This window comes from Mya arenaria, chromosome 7 (assembly GCF_026914265.1).
Source record: "Mya arenaria isolate MELC-2E11 chromosome 7, ASM2691426v1".
In the NCBI taxonomy this organism is placed as follows: domain Eukaryota; kingdom Metazoa; phylum Mollusca; class Bivalvia; order Myida; family Myidae; genus Mya; species Mya arenaria.
In genome coordinates this window covers 33,950,085-33,972,191 of record NC_069128.1, presented here as the reverse complement: position 1 = coordinate 33,972,191, position 22,107 = coordinate 33,950,085, and the positions used below count along the sequence as shown (strand labels likewise).

At 35.0% G+C, this 22,107-nt stretch overlaps 1 protein-coding gene across 1 annotated transcript in view; it reads right to left on the bottom strand.

The window, feature by feature from the left end:
• The window catches only part of LOC128241455 (uncharacterized), an 85,796-nt gene that overhangs the window by 61,147 nt on the left and 2,542 nt on the right, over window positions 1-22,107 (bottom strand). The window contains exons 2-3 of the mRNA XM_052958384.1: window positions 21,282-21,362; window positions 19,173-19,296 (exon numbers count right to left, since the gene is read on the bottom strand). The gene's annotated coding sequence lies outside the window, so the exon portion shown is untranslated. The remainder of the gene's footprint in view (window positions 1-19,172; window positions 19,297-21,281; window positions 21,363-22,107) is intronic.

Sequence of the window (22,107 nt, the reverse complement as noted above, 5' to 3'; positions counted from 1 at the left end):
AAACCTAAGCCTATGAACACGGGGCGTGGCCAATTTTGACCCCAGGGCTAAAGTTTGAACAATCTTAATAGTGGTCCGATAAACAATGCTTCATACCAAATATCTAAGGCCTTTGCCTTTTGGTTTCGGAGAAGAAGATTTTATAAGTTTTCATCATATACATATATAAGGAAACCCATGACCGCCCGGGTGGGGCCATGTTTTTACCCCAGGGCCAAAGATTGAACAATATTGGTACAAGTCAACTAGATGATATATCATGCCAAATATCTAAGCTCTTGTCACTACTTGATTTTACGTGTGTATCTATATATGTATATTTGTTATTAATTGTTGTATGTGGCCCATATTGAAAATTGGTATGTGTACTAAATATGTTATCCAGTTTAAATTAAGACGTTACTTGTCTTTGTGAGTTCAGAGGAGAAGATTGTTCACTATAACACATATAGAGAAGTCCCTACCCCCCCCTGGGCGGGGCCAATTTTGACCCCAAGGCCATAATTTGAACAATCTTTGTAGAGGTCCACTAGACGATGAATCAAGCCAAATATCTAAGCTCTAAGCAATGTAAGTTCAGAGGAGATTTTTTTTTTTTTAATATAAACATATAGAGAAAACCCATGACCACCCAGGGGTGGGGCCAATTTTGACCACAGGGTCATAATTTGAACAATCTTTGTAGAGGTCCACTAGACGATGAATCATGCCAAATATCTAAGCTCTAAGCCACGTAAGTTCAGAGGAGATGATTTTTGAAGTTTTCACTATACACATATAGAGAAAACCCATGACCCCCGAAGGGGGTGGGGCCAATTTTGACCCCAAGGCCATAATTTGAACAATCTTTGTAGAGGTCCACTAGACGATGAATCATGCCAAATATCTAAGCTCTAGTCCAAGTAAGTTCAGAGGAGAAGATTTTTGAAGTTTTAACTATAAACATATAGAGAAGTCCCTACCCCCCCCTGGGCGGGGCCAATTTTGACCCCAAGGCCATAATTTGAACAATCTTTGTAGAGGTCCACTAGACGATGAATCAAGCCAAATATCTAAGCTCTAAGCAATGTAAGTTCAGAGGAGATTTTTGATTTTTTTTAATATAAACATATAGAGAAAACCCATGACCACCCAGGGGCGGGGCCAATTTTGACCGACAGGGCCATAATTTGAACAATCTTTGTAGAGGTCCACTAGACGATGAATCATGCCAAATATCTAAGCTCTAGTCCAAGTAAGTTAAGAGGAGAAGATTTTTGAAGTTTTAACTATAAACATATCAAGTATACCCATGACCCCCCGGGGCGGGGCCAATTTTGACCCCAAGGCCATAATTTGAACAATCTTTGTAGAGGTCCACTTGACGATAAATCATGCCAAATATTTAAGCTCTAGTCCAAGTAAGTTCAAAGGAGAAGATTTTTGAAGTTTTCACTATAAACATATAGAGAATACCCTAACCCCCCGGGGCGGGGCCAATTTTGACCCCAAGGCCATAATTTGAACAATCTTTGTAGAGGTCCACTAGACGATGAATCATGCCAAATATCTAAGCTCTAGTCCAAGTAAGTTAAGAGGAGAAGATTTTTGAAGTTTTAACTATAAACATATCAAGTATACCCATGACCCCCCGGGGCGGGGCCAATTTTGACCCCAAGGCCATAATTTGAACAATCTTTGTAGAGGTCCACTAGACGATGAATCATGCCAAATATCTAAGCTATAGTCCAATTAATTTGATAGGAGAAGATTTTTGAAGTTTTCACTACAAACATATAGAGAAAACCCATGACCCCCCGGGGCGGAGCCAATTTTGACCCCAAGACCATAATTTGAACAATCTTTGTAAAGGTCCACTAGACGATGAATCATGCCAAATATCTAAGCTCTAGTCCAAGTAAGTTCAGAGGAGAAGATTTTTGAAGTTTTAACTATAAACATATAGAGCATACCCATGACCCCCGGGGCGGGGCCAATTTTGACCCCAGGGCCATAATTTAAACAAACTTTGTAGAGGTCTACTAGACGATGAAACATGACAAATATTTAAGCTCTAGGCCAAGTAAGTTCAGAGGAGAAGATTTTTGAAGTTTTCACTATAAACATATAGAGAAAACCCATAACCCCCCGGGCAGGGCCAATTTTGACCCAAGGGCCATAATTTGAACAATCTTGGAAGAGGACCATTTGGTGATCCTACCTACCATATATCAACGGCCTAAGCCTTGTGGTTTGGGAGAAGAAGATTTTTAAAGTTTTTCCTTTCCATTGCCATGGCAACCAGAGTTCTGCATGGAATTCAATTCTTTGAACAATTTTCAAAGTGGACCACCCAAGGAACATTCCTTTGAAGTTTGGATGAAATTGGCTAAGCGGTTTATGAGGAGATGTCGTTTAAAGTAAAAGTTTACGGACGGACGGACGGACGGACGACGGACGGACGCCGGACAAATTGTGATCACAAAAGCTCACCTTGTCACTATGTGACAGGTGAGCTAAAAATGGAAGCTTTGCACATATTTCCCAAGCATTTCCTTGATAACAATTGGTCGTTTAAGTCTAGACTCGGACTCTTAATAATAAAAATACTTTTTTTGAAGAATAAACAAATCTTTAATCCATTTTCTATTACATATTAATATGTAATTTATAATAACACATTCAAATAGCAACATAATTCAGCAGCCTTGAACATTAGAAAAATTATTGTTCAAGTAGCACTCAAAACACGTAACATAAGGAAAGGATAAGCTAGCTAAACAAACAACATTAGAATGTGGTGCTGACTCGCAATTGAGTTCAGTCGAGCCCCGTTTGCAAACATCGCGGTCTGTGATTCGAACCAAACTAGAACGCTTAAAGCACATGTACATCAGATTGGCACAAAAAAGTTTTTGTAGGGAATCTCAGGAGAATTATTAGATTAAATGTTTTACTCTTTGATATCATAATTGTAAAAAACACCAAACTGATAAAAATCAAGTCGGGGACCGGGTTCAAACCGGTGTCGCCGAAATTGAAGCAAAGAGCTGTATCCACTGTGCTACGAAGGCTTACCATAAACTGTTGGAATATTTAAGCCATATACCTAACTTGGTAATCTCACGTGATAACATCGACTAACAAATCACGCATACGATATGAATTCTACTAGGTAGACATACATAGTAATCATTTAAATGGAAAAAATATGAAAAAAACTGCGAAAAAAATAAAATAAATTATAAACCATGTGGTAGTTCAGTAAGTAAGTTTCAATGTATTGTAAACATCGATACCAAGATTATGTCAATTTTCGACAATTTTCTTTTTTTCGCTATTTCATCAGTATGAAGATATCGGTCCTTTACATCCACTTTGATGAAACGAGGAATTCGAGTCAAGCGAGTTCGAGCAATCGGGGTTCGACTGTATTTCAAAAGAAAATTGAAACAGTGACTGTCCCAATAGTTTCTCCAAGGCCGGTCCATACATATAAATAGTGCCGTGATGACGCGTTTTTAGAAACACTTAAAATGTTACATTAGTTAAATGTTTACCCCATACCGAATATTTCCTCACAGCACATTAAACTGAGCAAACCATTAAAGAAAGCCAGTTTCCCACATTTTTGCACAATCAAACAGGGTTGAAGTTTAGAACTTGAACCTATTGTTTTGAATAGGTCGACGTCTTTCCCATAATGCTATGTAACCTAAAAACTGTAATGCCACAGAAAGTCAATCATAGTACCGTTACTCTCAGTTAATGTTCACAGCAAAATTCTTGAACTATTTCCATGCCCACTTATAATGTATTTTAGGACACAGCAAAGGGAAGTAACGGCTATCACTACAGTATGCTGATTGCAAAGTAGTTACCTTCCTCAAATAACCACTAAATAGTTTCACCTATTGACTAGAAATTTTAGGAAATATGTGTAATTATTGACAATAAATGTGGTATTAACATAGTCGGAGTCAAAATTAATCAGTTCATCCAGTTCTGATAAATATCTAAGCTTTATAATATCCAAAATATATCGGTACTCTGGTTAAGTAGGAGTCATAGTTTCCCCGCGATTTTAAACCTGGGCAGACTAACCTGCTTTGCGTGGCTATATGCACAGTATTAGCAGTTTACTTTATCCTGCAGAGCCGTCTTCAGTCTTAAGTAACGATTCTTAATAAATACGAAACATTTTAAAAATCTAGCCCCCTGATTGGCTGACAATGTTGGGTAAACACTATCTTTGGGCTATAAAACTAGTCTTAGCTATAATGCCCAAACACATTCTGACAAACTATGTATACTTGTTTAAAAAGCTACAAGGGGCCATAACTCCTACATTATTTAAGTTGGATTATATAACTTGTACAAAAGAGCACATTGTTACTGTTCAGAACTTGAATTAATCAAGTTTGAATTTGAGATATTCAATGATTGTTAAACAATAAATGGATTGTATTTAAATTACATATGAAAAAACCTGTTTGATAAGATTTTGACCTAAGGTGACCGTTATTGACAACCGTTCAGAACAACATATTGGCCCGGTTGTTGGAACATTCGTTAAATACATAACGATGAAATTTAGCGTTAAAATGACTGAAATTGCTAAATATTCCTTAAATACCTTCGTTTAATTTATTTCGCTAAATTTCGGTTGTTGGAAATTTTAACGATAACGAAACCGTTAAATCAGTCGTTAAGTTAACGAAAAATTTAAAGTACCTCAAAAGGTACTTTAAATTTTAACAAATCAGTTAATGAAAACCAAAATAGCTGCCGTAACTGGCCGTTTAGTAAATAATATTTACACCTCAACTTTCATTCCTTAAATGAACTGCCTTTCGGCAATTGCGTTCATCAATCGATGAACGCAACATCTTCGAATATATTCGGATCGCAATTCATCGCATAACAATATACATGAAAACTATTGACCTTGTTATTGTTTGTATCGTGTCAGCAGGCCCCGTTAAGTTATTATATTTTAAACGTTTTGTTGCCAAAAGTGTTTCAATTTTACGTTTAAAAGTGATTTAAAGTGGTTGATCTTTTCCCGTTATTGTGACGTCATTTAAAAAAATGTTTCCGGTAACAGTCGGGTCGTCCTATTTACAGAATGAGTAGAAAGGATTACTGAAAGGTAATCCGAAATGAAAAGAAGTACATTTTTAACGTTTCTTGAAAAAAAATATGAACTATTGGTGTAAATATAAGGAATTAATTGCGGGGTTGATGTCATTATCGGGGATATGAACGCAATTGGGCTGGTCAAAGTACACGTGGAGTCCTTCGGACTCCACACACACATCAACTCCGCAATCCGTTCCTTAATTGGACCACTTTTATCGAAATCTGGATAAGAACCACCCAAGGAACATTCCTGCGAAGTTTAATTGATCTTGTCGTAGTGATAAAGTTGTTGTTATCATAAAAATGTTGACGACGAACAATCCCTCTATCGCAAAAGCTTAAGCTCAAAGAACTTTGCCAGATTTGCATTATATGCAATCCAGAGTGAGCAAACTGTATAAGGTTTCAAAACAATACATGGATTAGATGTTAGATTGAATTTCATATGCTAACAAGCAAAACCGTAAGCAAAATTATGACTGTTAGGGCGTCTTTTTTATAAAGTGTAGTACATGATGTAATTGCTGAGCTATTGAATTAAATGTGATAACATGCAAAATCTAAACCAGACGAAAGAAATTGAATAAAAAAGGAAAAAACACTACTTGAAAGACAGTGTGGTACCTTTGTATAAAGTTTCAATGCGATTTATCAAGTATGCTATGTTTTCTTACATGCAAAACTTTAACAATTTGTTTTGACGTAAAAGCCATAAGCAACCCAAAAGAACTATACAATTGGCCTAATCAGAGGTTGGATAGTTGAGTACAAATGTCACAAATAAACTTGGTTATTTGATTGGGATGAAAGGTTGAGTATCATTGTATAAAGTCGAAATACAATCAATGCATCAACTAGTGGCTGATATGTGTGCTTACATGCAAAACCTTAATCAGAATGTCCAAGTCAAAAGAAAAAGGTCCATAATTTGCTTTGTTTTCCTATACGTATAATCAAACATAATCATTAATAATTATTAAGTTTTGTTGGGAACACATATAATCTTTTTCAATCAATACATGATATACTTGCTTAGATCTTGAATGTATTGTTGCTATTATGCAAATCCTTCAACAAACTGAGACACCAACCGGCGCTAGGGAAAGAAGTGAAGCATTCATTATTATTCTAATATTCCCTAAAACAGAGTTGTAAATTAAATTCCATCGAGGAGTATTTAAGTTTTCCGAACAAAAAAGTGACAAAGGGCAGTAGCTCTGCACTGAGCTGAAATAGAGTTATGCTTTTTATACAATGCATTTCCGCTCATTGTGCTTTAAAAAATGTTTCATAAAGTTTCATCAAGTAGTTATGTTCCGGACAGGGGAATAATGCCATCTTTATAAGGTATAATAGTGTTATGTCAACTTTACTTCCTATCACTGTGCTTTACAATTGTATGTAGTTTAATTAAGTTCTAACAAGTATTTTTAAGTTACGGACAAGGAAAAATGTCATACATGGCAAAAACTTGACTAGTAGTTCTTGTATAATGTACTTACTCTCATTCAATTCTATCATTGAATGAAGCTCCACGAATTTGATCTAGAAATGTTGAAGAAATGCTCTGGCCCCGAAATCTCGAATCTTCTGAAGTCCCTATAAACAGGATTAAGCTAAGCACACTATTTTTGGATTTCAAAAATAATGTTTACTTCTTTAAGAGATTTTATACTTGAGAAAGGAATTATCATCATGATTATCAGAAGAGGTTTTTATAATTGATCAAAATCTAGTTAAATATATATTTTGGCATTTTGAAATAAGCTTCTTAAGCCTGTAAAGCTTAAGTAGTTTCGCGAAATCGGAGCCAGCTGGTTATGAAAAAGTTACAAAGGGCAAACGATCTGTTAGTAGCTTTAACAGTTTCTTGTACACTCTACTTATTCTCATTGTGCTTAACTATCGTGTGTAGTTGAAATACATCCTGTAGTTTTCAAAATTGGTTCTGACGAAGAAACGTAACACAGGACAATAACTCTTTTTGCTGAAAGGTCCTCAGGAATATGATATGGCTGTTTGTGTGTCACTAAATATTGAGATGTATAGGTCTCCAGGAACATGATGTGGCTGTTTGTGTGTCCCTCTATGTTGAGATGTAAAGGTCCTCAGGAATTTGATGCGGCTGTTTGTGTGCCCCTCTACGTTTAGAGGTAAAGATCTTCAGGAATACGAAGTGGCTGTTTGTGTATCCCTCTATTTTGAGTTGTAAAGGTCATCAGGAATATGATGTGGCTGTTTATGTGTCCCTCTATGTTGAAATGTAAAGGTTTTCAGGAATATGATGTGGCTGTTTGTGTGCCCCTTTATGTTGAGATGTAAAGATCCTCAGGAATATCATGTGGCTGTTTGTGTGTCCCTCTATTTTGAGTTGTAAAGGTTCTCAGGAATATGATGTGGCTGTTTGTGTGTCCCTCTATTTTGAGTTGTAAATGTTCTCAGGAATATGATGTGGCTGTTTGTGTGTCCCTCTATTTTGAGATGTAAAGGTCCTCAGGAACATGATGTGGCTGTTTGTGTGTCCCTCTATTTGGGATGTAAAGGTCCTCAGGAATATGATGTGGCTGTTTGTATGTCCGTCCTTGTAGAGATGTAAAGGTCCTCAGGAATATGATGTGGCTGTTTGTGTGACCCTGTAGGTTGAGAAGTAAAGGTCCTCAGAAATATGATGTGGCTGTTTGTGTGTTCCTCCGTGTAGAGATGTAAAGGTCCTCGGGAATATGATGCGTCTGTTTGTGTGTCCCTCATTGTTGAGAAGTAAAGGTCCTCAGGAATATGATGTGGCTGTTTGTATGTCCCTCCTTGTAGAGATGTAAAGGTCCTCAGGAATATGATGTGTCTGTTTGTATGTCCCTCCTTGTAGAGATGTAAAGGTCCTCAGGAATATGATGTGTCTGTTTGTATGTCCCTCCTTGTAGAGATGTAGGGGATCCTGATGAATATGCTTATGAAAGTATAAAACAGATGTATTATTGAATCATCAGAGGAAAATTAAGTGTTCACTTCGTATATACATTTTATCAACAATATTTAAATAATTAAGTTTGAAACAGAAGAAGACAGTGTTTTTCTTTATATATAGAAGAAAAAACAACATGTAAGTGAAGAAATTGTACCTTTTTATATTTTTTGTTAAACCAACCAAACGCCCACATTTTCCAAATGTAAGAATGAACAAGAAACGCCGCAATGCGACGAAACCAGGGATTTAATGATTGACAGAAGAACTTCAGCCTGTGTCTGTTTTCCTATTTTTAATAACAGTGACCTTGACCCTAGGGGCCCCAAATGAAATCGATTGAAAGGTATCCATAAACGCTTCCTTTATACCAAGTTGGGTCAGGATATGTCAACCCTTACTAAAGTTATTCAGTTTCAACTGTTTTTCTATTTTTAGTAACAGTGACCTTGACCTTGACTCTAAGGAACCAAAACGCAATCCCATGAAAGGTATCCATAAACTCTTTCTATAGACCAAGTTTGATCAAGATATGTCAACCCTTATTAAAATTATTCAGTTTCAAATGTTTTCCTATTTTTAGTAACAGTGACCTTGACCTTGAACCTAGGGAACCCAAACGCAATCCAATGAAAGGTCTCCATAAATTCTTCCTATAGACCAAGTTTGATCAAGATATGTCATCCCTAACTAAAGTTATTCGGTTTCAACCGTTTTTCTATTTTTAATAACAGTGACCTTGACCTTGACCATAGGGACACCAAACGCAATCCCATGAAAGGTATCCATAAACTCTTCCTATAGACCAAGTTTAGTCAAGATATATCATCCCTAACTGATGTTATTCAGTTTCAACCATTTTTCTATTTTTATAACAGTGACCTTGAACCTAGGGACCCCAATCGCAATTCCATGAAAGGTCTCCATAAACTCTTCCTATAAACAAAGTTTAGTCAAGATATGGTATCCCTTACTAAACTTATTCAGTTTCAACCGTTTTCTATTTTTAGTAACAGTGACCTTGACCTTAGGGACCCCAAACGCAATCACATGAAAGGTATCCATAAACTCTTCCCACAGACCAAGTTTAGTCAAGATGATTATGTCATCCCTAACTAAAGTCATTCAGTTTCAACCATTTTTCTAGTTTTAGTAACAGTGACCTTGACCTTGATCCTATGGACCCTAAACACAATCCCATGAAAGGTACCCATTAACTCTTTCTATAGACTAAGTTTGGTCAAGATATGTGAACCCTTACTAAAGTTATTCAGTTTCATAGGTGAGTTTGACGCTGCCAGGATGACCGCCCGAACAACGACGTTCGTCATTCTAATAACCAGGTTTTACTATGTAAAAGCCCTGGCTATGAGAACAGTGATACAGTACCTAGACATGTAAAAGCCCTGGCTATGACAACAGTGACACAGATTCTAGATACGTTGAAACCCAGGCTATGACAAAAGTGACACAGTACCTAGACATGTAAAAGCCTTGGCTATAATAACAGCGACACAATACCTAGACATGTAAAACCCATGCTATGGTAACAGTGAAACAGTACATGTCTAGTTAGTTATGTTGAAACCGAGGCTATGTAAACAGTGGCACAGTAAATGTCTAGTTATAGGAAAAGAAGCTCAGAATTTGTTTATACAGATTTCAGATGCCATTCATGTTTTCAATGGCTACAACTCTGTATAAAAATGTTGCAATTAAAACAAATCTTTACTGATAATGATGCCTAAAATTATATTTGTGAAGAGTCATGCAATAAAGCTACCTGTATAGTTTATTAAATTTGGCCCGGTAGTTTCAGAGAATTTATAAAGCAAAAAAGTCAGCAATTGTGTTGTTGTTTATGATCAATCTCAATGCCTTGTTGTATTTTCATAGAGTATGATGCAATGAAGCTTCCTGTTAAGTTCCAGTGAATATGGCCCTGTAGTTTAAGAAGAAAGATTTCTTTTAAAGCAAAACAAGAAGTTTGCCAGAATGTTGTTTGTATTTGATCAATCTCGACACCTTCTTATATTTTTGTAGAAGGTTATCCAAAAAGGTTACCCTAGGAAGATCCCTGTATAGTTTCATTGAATTTGGACTGGTAGTTTTAAAGAAGATGTTTTTTATAAAGCAAAACAGGAAGTTGGTCTTTGTTGTTTGTGATCAATCGTGACTCTTTGTTGTATTTTTTGTAGAAGTTTCATTGAATTCGAAGTGTTAGTTTCAGGGGATATGCTTTTTTAAGCAAAACAGGAAATCAGCCATTTTGATGTTGTTGATTTTGATGTTGTTGATAAATCATGATACCTTGTTGTATTTTTGGGTCACCCAAGGAAGCTTTCTGTAAGGTATAATTGAATTTGGAGTGTAAATTTCAGAGGAGATGCTTTTAAAGTCAGTCATTTTGTTGTTGCTGTTGTTGTTGTTGTTGTTGTTTATCAATCGTGATCCCTTGTTGTATTTTTGTAGAGGGACACCCAAGGAAGCTTTTTGAAAATTTTAATAAATTTGGCCTGGAAATTTCAGAGGAGATGATTTTTTAAGCAATTGTTGATTTTGGACGGACAGACCACGGACAAAGACTGATCAGTGATCACAATAGCTCATCTTGGGCACTTGTGAGCTAAAAGGACTGGTATGTCAATGGTTTCTTTTGAAATAGGTCTATCAACACAGCAAGATATATAAGTGTGTGACATTATGATCTAGGAATATGCATGCAATTACTTGAATAAAGCCACAGCAGCACAAAGAAAGGACTTTTATATTTGAGGCTTTTCAGAGTGAAGTGAGAAAAACATGAGTTCACTATATTGTGAACTGAATTCTGAAATTCACACGATTAAGTTTAAATCTGTCGAAACTTTGTTTTGACATACATTTATTTTATAAAAAGGCTCCAATCATCTAAAGGATATTTTGGCTTTTCCCTACTCTCAACTCTAGTTGTGAAGATGTAGGTAGGATTGTTATTTCACTTCCTTACTTCTTTATTTCACAATGACCAACACAATTAATATAAGCATTGAACGTTATTTTCTGTTGGATGGTATAAGGCATACAACAAGAGCTGTCACAGAGACAGCGTGCTCGACAATTCCGCCGCTTTTCAGTGTAAGGATTGAAAGTTTTGGCCAAACATGCATGGATCACTGTTAGATTAGATTTCAATGCAATTCATGATGTGCTGAGATAATAACATAAATGTGGTCACATGGAAAATTTCAACCACATTTTTTAAGTCTAATAATAAAGGGCAATTATTTGCAAAATACAGTTATATATCTTGGTTATTCAATTATGTTGAGTGGTTGAATACCATTCTATAAAGTCTCAATTCAATACATCGAGTAGTTGCTTAGAAATTAACCTATGTGTGCTTACACGCAAAACCTTAACCAGAATTTCTATGTCGAATAATAAAGGGCAATTATTTGCATAAAATAAAACTAGAGTTATCTTACATGGTTAATTAAGTAGATTGGATGGTTGAGTACCATTGTATCGAGTCTCAATGCAATACATCAAGTACTTGCTTTGATATTGAAATAATGTGTGCTTGCACACAAAACCTTAACCAGAATTTCGAAGTCGAAAAATAAAGGGCAATTATTTGCATTAAATGCAAAGTAGATTATCTAACTTGGTTAATTAATTAGGTTGGATGGTTGAGTACCATTGTATCAAGTCTCAATGCAATACCTCAACTAGTTGCTGAGATATTAACCTATGTGTGCTTGCACGCAAAACCTTAACCAGAATTTCTAAGTCAAATAATAAAGGCCTATTATTTGAATTAAAGGCAAACTAGAGTTATCTATCTTGGTTAATTGAGTATGTTGAATGGTTGAGTACCATTGTATAAAGTCTCAATGCAATACCTCAAGTAGTTGCTGAGATATTAACCTATGAGTGCTTGCACGCAAAACCTTAACCAAGGGGTGACGCCGACGCCGACACCGACGCTTTGGTGAGTAGTATAGCTCTCCATATTCTTCGAATAGTCGAGCTAAAAATGAACTTTTTAGTAAGGATTATATCTTTTTCAAAACAGGGTACTTGTATGTAGGCTTTTTTTCAAATGAAATATTTCGTTTTCTATTATGCTTTATGTAAAAAAGTTATTATCAGCATTAGGTAAGAGTGTTCAAGTAACTTTAACGGTTTCAAACTATGTGTTTAAACACACTTATGAACAGGAGGCCAATAAGGGCCTATGCTCTAATGGCATGGCTCTTGTGATAATTTTTAATCCAGAGCATGTATGCATGGGTAAAAGGCAACATACATATAGTTCACGTTATGTGTTTTGGTTACATAAAAATGTTGCACGATCAACATCTGAGGTCAGTTAGTGTTTTTAGCAGATCTCTATTTTTCTCTCTGCATAAACTATTTGAATATGTGCCAAGTAAAGGTCATCTCACAAAAAATTGCTTAATATTACTGTATTCATGGTCAAATATTCTGTAGTTTTAAAAATAAGAAGTTGGTCAAAAGGTCAATTATTAAGGGCATTCGAGGACAACATTGGTTCTCATTTGCAAAACTGTAGACATGGTCTAAATATCATTGCTGTAGCTTTAAAAATTAAAAAAATCAAAAGGGGTGGGGCCAGCTTTAGCTCAATGGGCACATTTTCAAATGCTTTGCTTGACAGTCATCATATGATGCTCCACAACAAATATCAAAGGTACGAGCTTTGTGGTTTGAAACAAGAGGATTTTGAAAATTTTCTTAAATAAGTTTCTAGAAAAATTGTGACCCCAGGGGGCAGTGCCAGCTTTGACCCAATGGTCATAATTTGAACAACCCTGGTAGCAGATCACTAAATTGTGCCTTATTCAAAATAGCAAGTCCAAACCTTTGAACACGTTGGATGACCAGTTATAACCCCAGTGGCATAATTTGAACAAACATTCACAGGCAATTATGCTGAGATGGATGCGCGAAAACACGAACACTTTTTCAACATTTCCCAAATTAAGTGTACAAACTTGTGAACACTTGGTGTGGGCAGTACTGACCCCGGGTGCATAATTTGAACAATTTGCGCGAAATACAGACAATAGAGCTAATAAATTGGCCTTATGGCTTTCAGCAAGAACAAGGCGGAGTAATTGACAAAATCAACTGCCGAACCAAAAAGCAAGTTGTCTCCCTTTAATCCTAGACCTGACTTTACATGTTAACATGTTACAGAACGGACACGACAACCTATACTCTATGTCCTATATGCAGCACTCCATTGTGAATAAAGACTAAGTGTGACCTTGACCTTTGAGGTAGGGACACGGGTCTTGCACATGACACGTTGTCTTTGTATGTGGAACAAATGTGGCAAGTTATTTTAAAATCTGTCCATACAAGGGAAAGTTACAGCCCAGACACGAGTTATTGAGCCGGACAAACGGACAGACGGACGGACGGTGCGATTTTAATATGCCCACCTTCGGGGGCATAAAAATGATTTTAAATAAACAAGAGGGCCCTGAAAGCGCTGTATCGCTCACCTGATCCAATAAAGATCATAAAGAATAACATTCAGATCAAGTTCCATCAATATATGGTCATAAATGTGACCTTAAGAGTGTCAACATGCTTTTCCTCAATTTGGCCTGGTGACCTAGTTTTTGACCGCACATGACCCAGATTCGAACCTGAGCCAGAGATTATTAATATTAACAACCTCTCTAGTGTTAACAAGCTTTTCCTTTAATTTGACCTGGTGACCTAGATTTTAACCCCAGATGACCCCATATCAAACTCGTCCAAGATTTTATTGAGGATAACATTCTGACAAAGTTTCATTAAGATTGTGCCAAATTTGTGACCTCTAGAGTGTTAACAGTTAAATTGTTGACGATGGACGATTGACGGCAGACGACGACGGACGACGGACACAGGGCGATCACAATAGCTCACCTTAAGCACTTCGTGCTCAGGTGAGCTAACAATCATCCTGCACACTGAGAGGACTTGTCGATCGCCTGCTTACTCGCAGTATTTCATTCAGTTGCCTGCACACTGACAGGACTTGATGATTGACTGCAAACTGACTGAATTTGATTCTCATACCTGCACACTGATAGGACTTGGGATGATTTACTGGACACTGACAGAATTTGATTCTCATATTTGCACACTGACGGGACTAAGGTTTGGAATCGTACAGAAGAAATACTATCGATAATCGTTCAATGATCGATTATTACAGTGGCGGATCTACCGGGGGGCACATAGGGCCCGTGCCCCCCCCCCCCAGCGGCCGGCAAGTTATGTTTTTTGAGGGCACACATTTATTGAATTAACTGTACAAACAAGTTGTTTTGCCACAATTTAAATTTTATGTAAGCATTTGAGCAAATAAACAGTATGATTATGGAGTGTATTTTAGTATAGGAAACGACAAAGTCTTTTTAAAAATGACATCGGGGCCCGATCATTTTATAAAAAGAATCAGCGCCATTTTACACAGACAGCTGATCAAAAGTACACAATTATTGCTGCAGTTATACGGGTAAGTTGCTTTTCATAATGTCATTGTGTGCCAATAAGATGTGTGTGCATGACGTGCATTTAACAAAGTTTAAATTCAAAAAGTTTCCGCTTTGAAACTTTCTATTTCGTCCTTTATTATCGTATAGTTATCTAAAAAATATGCTAGAGCCCTTGTAAGTAAATACATAACAATTTATTTGAAACAACTTTTTTGAATTTGTTGTCAAGTTGTTTTTACTTCAGATAACTTAAATTTATAATAATGACATTCAAAGTACCTACAGTACCGTTGAGTGCAATCAATATACTTTGTGAAGGTTTATATAGCACTAATTTTAAAGCATAAGTATGGGTGTCTGAGGTGGACGAGTGGTTAATGACTTAGCCTGTTAGTCCGTCAACCCTAGTTCGATTCCCCAGAACGGTTAGATACCTTTGTTGTTTTTTTGAAAGGTTTATCTCAGTAAATGATATCTTTTTAATTCAATTTATCTGCCAAATATCATTGACAGAGAAGACAAATGTTTATTCCATGTCATTATACGATTAAACTAATACATTCAAAAAAAGTTTGATATGTTTATAATTAATTGTGCCCCCCCCCCCATTTAGACAGTCCTGGAGGCGCCCCTGTATTAATCGATTAAATTATAATTTGAATCTTCATATTAAGGTCAATGTGAGGTCTTGGCTGCAAATTAACTTGTGCCTAACATAGCCTAAATCGCAGTGATGATATAAACACCATGTGCAACAATAATGTTGTGACATACAACCATGTGCTTTAAAAGGTTTTCCATGTTTCGTTACAATGTTCGAGCATTGAAATACAAATGTATATATATATATATATAATATAGCGTTTTAGGATACATTTTCTATAACGTTGTTCATAAGATGAGTCAAATCAATCTTTGTTTTCATATTATTATTTTACTTAGTTCCCGAGTTAGTTTGGGTTTTCCATAGTTATATTTAGTTAATTAAGAGGTCAATCTCAGAACGAGGCTGCTCATCCTAAGTAAGGCCCTTCTTTGGTGCAAACACTATTTGACTAGTAATCCATCTAATTTCACATTGTTTAAAAATATAAAGGCTACGGAATTGAAATGATTCCGTATTTGTTTATAATGTATTGCTTTTTTTTCTTCCTGATAATGAAAAACAAGAGGCCCAAAAGGTCCTATGCTCTACTGGCTGGTTTTGTGTGGTCAACATCACTGTTTTTGAAAAAGAACCAACCCCTTATGGGTAACTGAATACTCAAAACTGAAGACTGTATCATGTTCGCAAGCATTGATTACACAATAGCATTTTTATACTATCAAGGTCCATAATCTAATAATTTCAAGGCCCATAATCTAGGCATGCATGGGCAGATCCAGCTGGTTTTCAAAAGGAACCGAGCTCTTATGGATATGTAGATACTGTACAAGTTTCATCGAGAAACAATCAAAACTAAAGGCTGTATCATGTTAACGAGCAATTGTTTACTGACATACTGATTATTTTATACCATCAAGGGCCATAATCTAGGCATACATGGGCGGATCTGGCTTGTTTTCGAAGGAATCGAGCTCTTATGGATATGTAGATACTGTACAAGTTTCATCGAGATACAATCAAAACTGAAGTCTGTATTGTGTTAACGAGCAATTGTTAACAGGATTTTTATACTATCAAGGCCCATAATCTTGGCATGCATGGGCGGATCTGGCTGGTTTTCGAAAGGAACCAAGCTCTAATGGATATATGATCATGATCAGGTTTCATCAAGATACAATCAAAACTGAAGACTGTATCGTATGAACATGAATTGTTTACAGACGCACGGATGCTCATACTACGTACAAATAACTATCGCGTAAGCTCTTCTGACCTTTGGCCAATAGAGCAAAAATCAAAAGCTCATTTGGGGAAAATCAGTATCTGCAGCACTTACTCTGGGCTATGACAAACTAGGGTAAAAATGTCCCAGCTAATACTTTAGCGAATAATCAAAGTAGTTTTAAAACAACATCTTCTAAAATATGTACTTTGGTAATCGAATATTCGATCGAAAGAATTACTGAATATTCGAATATCAGTTTTGCCATTCGTTTGCATCCCTTATAAATACACAAACAATAAACAGTGTACCGTCCAATCAAATCAATATACTGCCTTAAACTCTAAATATCAAACATCAGAACACCTTCAGCACCTTCCACTAATATCATCACTTCTCTACAATCTAGGTCAACATCACCTTCCTTCACATGTTCAAACTCAAATGTTTCTTTTAATAAATTCATTAAGGCTTATTCACTATCCACAAATAAGATAAGATTGTAGCTTAAAATAATCTACATGAATCTTCAATGGAAAAGTCAAATTATTTAATTTATCATTAATAAAGAAAAAAAATTCTTCTAAAGAATAAAGTGTATTAGAATTATTTGAATCTAAGAACCTAAAAAAAGAACAATAATTACCTTAAAAGGATTATGTTGAAGACTTAATTTGTTTAAATCTATTCCCTTGTTCCAAAAAAATAGAAAGTAGAGAAATCTCCAACAAAAAGGGAGACCATGAAGCAATACTTGCTGCCCTTGCTTCAAGAGTTACTGTTACATATCATACAGATTTTAACATTTTATCAATTTTGTTGTTTTTGTTGTTGTTGTTGTTGATCAATCATGTTCTTTGGTGTATTTTTGTAGAGGGTCACCCAAAGAAGCTTACTGTAAAGTTTAATGGAAATTGGAGTAGTAGTTTTAGAGGAGAAAGTAAAATAGAAGTTGGCCATTTTGTTGTTGTTGCTATTGTTGTTGTTGTTGTTGTTGTTGTTGATCAATCGTGACCCCTTAATGTATTTTTGTAGAGGGTCACCCAAAGGGGCTTCCTGTTAAGTATCATTGAATTGAGAGTGGTGGTTTCAGAGAAGATGTTTTTTTAAAGCAAAACAGGAAGTCAGCAATTTTGTTGTTGATTGTTTTAATATAAACCCAGTCTCAGGAGATAAATTAATTTTCTGTTTTATTTCAGGTTGTAATAGACAAGTTTATCTATAATGAATTTATTTCAGTGCTCTTATTTTATTTATTTGATCGTATATATATATACTGTAAGTTTAGTTTTCTGAACTTGTAATTGCATTCAATGGTGTTTTAAAAAAGATTCTTGTTTTGCGACTCAGATATGTGCACATGCATATATTTGTCACATTGTTTAGTATTTGTATGTTTCTTTCTTTTTGATGAGGCATTTAACATTTTATACGGTGCTAGGGAGACAACTTAAATAACATTTTTGATTGGTGTGATGAATATCGGATAACGGTACCTTAAATTTGTTTGATTAATATATTTTGCATAAATTATTCTCGCATTACATTTATTTTAGAATTGGAGGACAAACTTTCCCTTATGGGGGAAGTGTAATGGGGTGTTTTATTCATATGTTCATGTTAATTTATCATTGCCTGCTTGCGTTTAGATTGCGCGTACATTATTATATAGTGTGTGAGAGGGTGGTCAGTGTGTATGTATTTAAGTGGTCATTTTAACAACTATCATTTGGATAATATTAGAATTCATTCATACATGTAATTACCCGTAACATTCTATCTCTCAGGCATTGCTGTCCTGACACTTATTGAATTCGCATCTGAAAAATGTTTTCTACTTTTTTGCATTGTTGTTAAATAATACTTATTACACTGCTGGCCTTTTTCTTTTTTTAATTGGAAATAAAGAATATAAACGGACTGACCCATAATACTTGTATACCCAGACTACAGTTAAAATATACATCAGCTATTAAAGGAATCCTTTGGACTGAGTGGTGAAGGCATCAGTTTTCTTTTTTTCTTGCCTGTTCTGCAGTGGGTTTGCACCCCAATACAGCCAGCTTATTTTAAATACTTTAATTGTTGCTGTTTTTCTGCAATTTTGGTTTCAAAGAGTCAAATAATTATAAAATAAGTCTTCAGGTACATTTAAATTGATCCAAAAGCATAAGTGAGTCCTTTAAAGTACTTTAATACTACAAAAACTTTGTTTTATAAAAGTTTGAAAAAAAAACAAATTAAGAAAATGTAATCAAATTGGAATTTTAAACGTAACTTTAATGGACAAAATTTAAAATATTTCCCACACATTAAAGTTTTCTTGTCTTAATACAATAACCATACAGGCATATTTGCTACCCAATAGACAGAGCTTCAACTAAGCAATAACTAACTATTCAATTATTTGTATGGTTGGTTTGATTTCTTCGGCACATTTGAGTTTGGTTGGCCCTCAACTACAGACTCTCTCTCAACATCATTCCAAGAGAGCAAACTTGTAACTACTGACTCTCTCTCAACATCATTCCAAGAAAGCGAACTTGTACAATTTAATAAAACTTCCTTCACAATTATTGTAGAATAATAAATTTTAACTTGAGCATGCTCAATCTTCTAACATTGTGCACAAAACAGTTATTTCACCGAAAATCCTTGTTATTGAGATAATCTTCTGTGCAGTGTTTTATTTCAATAGCTCAGAGACTGGTTACAAACAGTGACAAAAAACCCGATAAGAATTATAAAACAAGAATGTACCTTGTTGTGTTTTTTGACTTTGGTCTTGCATGCTGGTCTCAATCTCAGTGGAAGTTTTGTGAAACTCAAGTAGGCCACTGCCATCATAATTTCCATTTTAATTTGCCGCAGCTGTAGCTCCAGCCTGTAATACATTTTAAAACAAATTAATAAAATCCTAAAACAAATAAAAATGGAGGTGCATTAAACCTAAAGGTAAGTGATCAAGAAGCTTGAGTGAAAAATACTCATTTTTAAAGCTGCAGTCTCACAGGTTGACAACATATTTCACTTTTTGTCTTAGAATGAGCCAATTTCGGCACATTGTCTGAAAACCAGTGATACAGAGCTGCTGACAAAAAAAAAGTTGGTACATTGTAAGTAGTGTAAGTATTATGTACGAGGAATGTCGTATAGTGTAAGTATTATGTACAAGGAATGTCGTATAGTGTAAGTATTATGTACGAGGAATGTCGTATAGTGTAAGTATTGTGTACCAGGAATGTCGGTACAGTGTAAGTATTGTGTACCAGGAATGTCGGTACAGTGTAAGTATTGTGTACCAGGAATGTCGTATAGTGTAAGTATTGTGTACCAGGAATGTCGGTACAGTGTAAGTATTATGTACGAGGAATGTCGGTACAGTGTAAGTATTATGTACCAGGTTTGTTGATTAACTGTGTAGACAATTTAGAAGTTTAAAAGCTGCACTCTCACAGATTGATTTTTTTGACAACTTTGATTATATTTGGTCATTAACATACATAGGGACATACATCAATATTGTCTAAGTTTAATATAGTTTTAAATTAGTTTTGTTCAACACAAAGAAAATGATTTACAATGAACAGACCCATGTGAGTGGGGCAGGTCATATTCATGCATCTGAAGAGGATGACCTTTCAAAATTTGGCAATTAAAGTGTCTGCTATTTAATAAAGCTAAAGTGACATCCCTCAAAAATTAAACATTCAAGACATGTTGTAAAAACTACACAAGCCTATAAGCCTTGCACTGGTGAACTGCTTTCTTGGTTTTATTAAATTCTAAATTTTATATAGACAGGCTTGTTCAAATAATGTGATGCTAAGCACAGGTGTACACATAATAATTTGGTATTGTTTCATGAAGGAAAGAGCTTCTGGCATAAATCATTATCTGCATGTTTTGGAGAGTGTAAAGGCTTCCGTTAAAGTTTAAAGTATATTACTCCCTAGATTAGATATTGGCTCATACTTCCAAAATTGATTCTTTGGATGTACAGAAACTTCCATAATTTTGAAGAAAACTTCCACAGTTGAGAGCTTGGAATTTAAAAATATCAACACCTGGTGTCAATATTACTTTGATGGTCACAATTTGAATCAGGCTTCAAGAAGTATGTATTTTAATAATATAAATCTCTGATTATGGCAACTTGCAAATTATTTGATTTTTTACTACAAGCTGAAAACTGCGAGAGACCTAAACTTCCAATTTTCAGTAAAAACTTCAAGTAATGATTGACAGGAAGTTAATACTTCCAGTTTCAAAGTCTTAAATATACACTCTTTAATACTCCCAAATTAGATTTACTACAATTAATTCTTTGTTTTAATATCCACAAAGGATGAATAAATGTTGAAAACAATTGTTCTTAAGAAGGATACGGAGTTTAATTTGTAATAAATGTGCATAAAATTAAAAGACTGTATTTCTACCCTATGCCACTATAGTAGATCACAGTAAATCTTTTAACTATCACCAATCATTTAATATTTTTGCAATTTTCTGTTATAAAATACAGGGTTACAAACTTACTTATCAGTATTAAATATTGTACATAAATGCATTTTTTAGTAAGTCGTTAAAGGTTTATCAGTAAAAATATATGTTTGTTTACATGTGTATATATTGATTTTGATTAAGAGTGTCACTTTAATGAAAGCCCTGGAGCGTTATCTAGAGAAATCACAGGAGTGGTATGGATCATGCATGTCAGAAAACAAAAACATAATTTAAAAATATTCAAAAGTGGGTGTTATTTACTTGGCACTTAATATCACTATTTTCAATTCTAGCTTATCAACATATACTGCAGAATGAAAAAGAGAAGATAAATCATAAAGAATCACAATAATCGTTACATACTTTTGAATATCGAGTTCTCTGCATCTGTATCCCAATAGGAGGGAGCATCAGTTTTCTCCTCCACCAATACAGGAAATGGTCCTGTTAAAAAGGAAAAAAAAGTGTTAACATAATCATATATCAAACTGACTGAAAAAAGTTGACTTAAAACAAGCACAGCACACAGGAGCTTGTAATGTTATACAGTCATTCGGTCTTAGTCAGCAATATACAACCAGGTTTCTGTTACAAAATCAAGCTTCTTTATTGTGGTTTTGCTCTGAAAACACATATACAAGACAACTAGATTTAGCCACTCAGATATATTTTTTTACATTTAGTAAATATTTTCAATACCTTTTTTCAAATATAATTATGTGGAAAGTGTCGGTCGGGTCAAGAAGCTTAAAATTCCAGTTGTAATGAAGTATGACGGCACAGGAAAAGTCCGGAAACAGACAGTGATTTATCGGACAACTCATTTTTTATACAACGGCTGACATGGCGTTATTTGTACTTAACACTTAAATTTTGGTGTTGTTATAAATATTCCTTTTAAAAAAAAATCCGAAAAGAAAAATGCAAGAATCTGTTGATGGAGAATATATTGCGCCATATATATTTGACAGTTTTAATGCTTTCTACACAAGGATAGTCCATTTTGCAACCAAACACTCACAATTAATAAATATGACTTAATAAAAATGAAAAAACCAATATACACTTAAAAATGTCAATACGACAAAACAAACATGAATAATCCGATATACTCTTTAAAAATTGTCATCCAGCACCACATTCATGAACTCATTTCTACAATGAAAGCTTTGCTAACAATCAATCATTT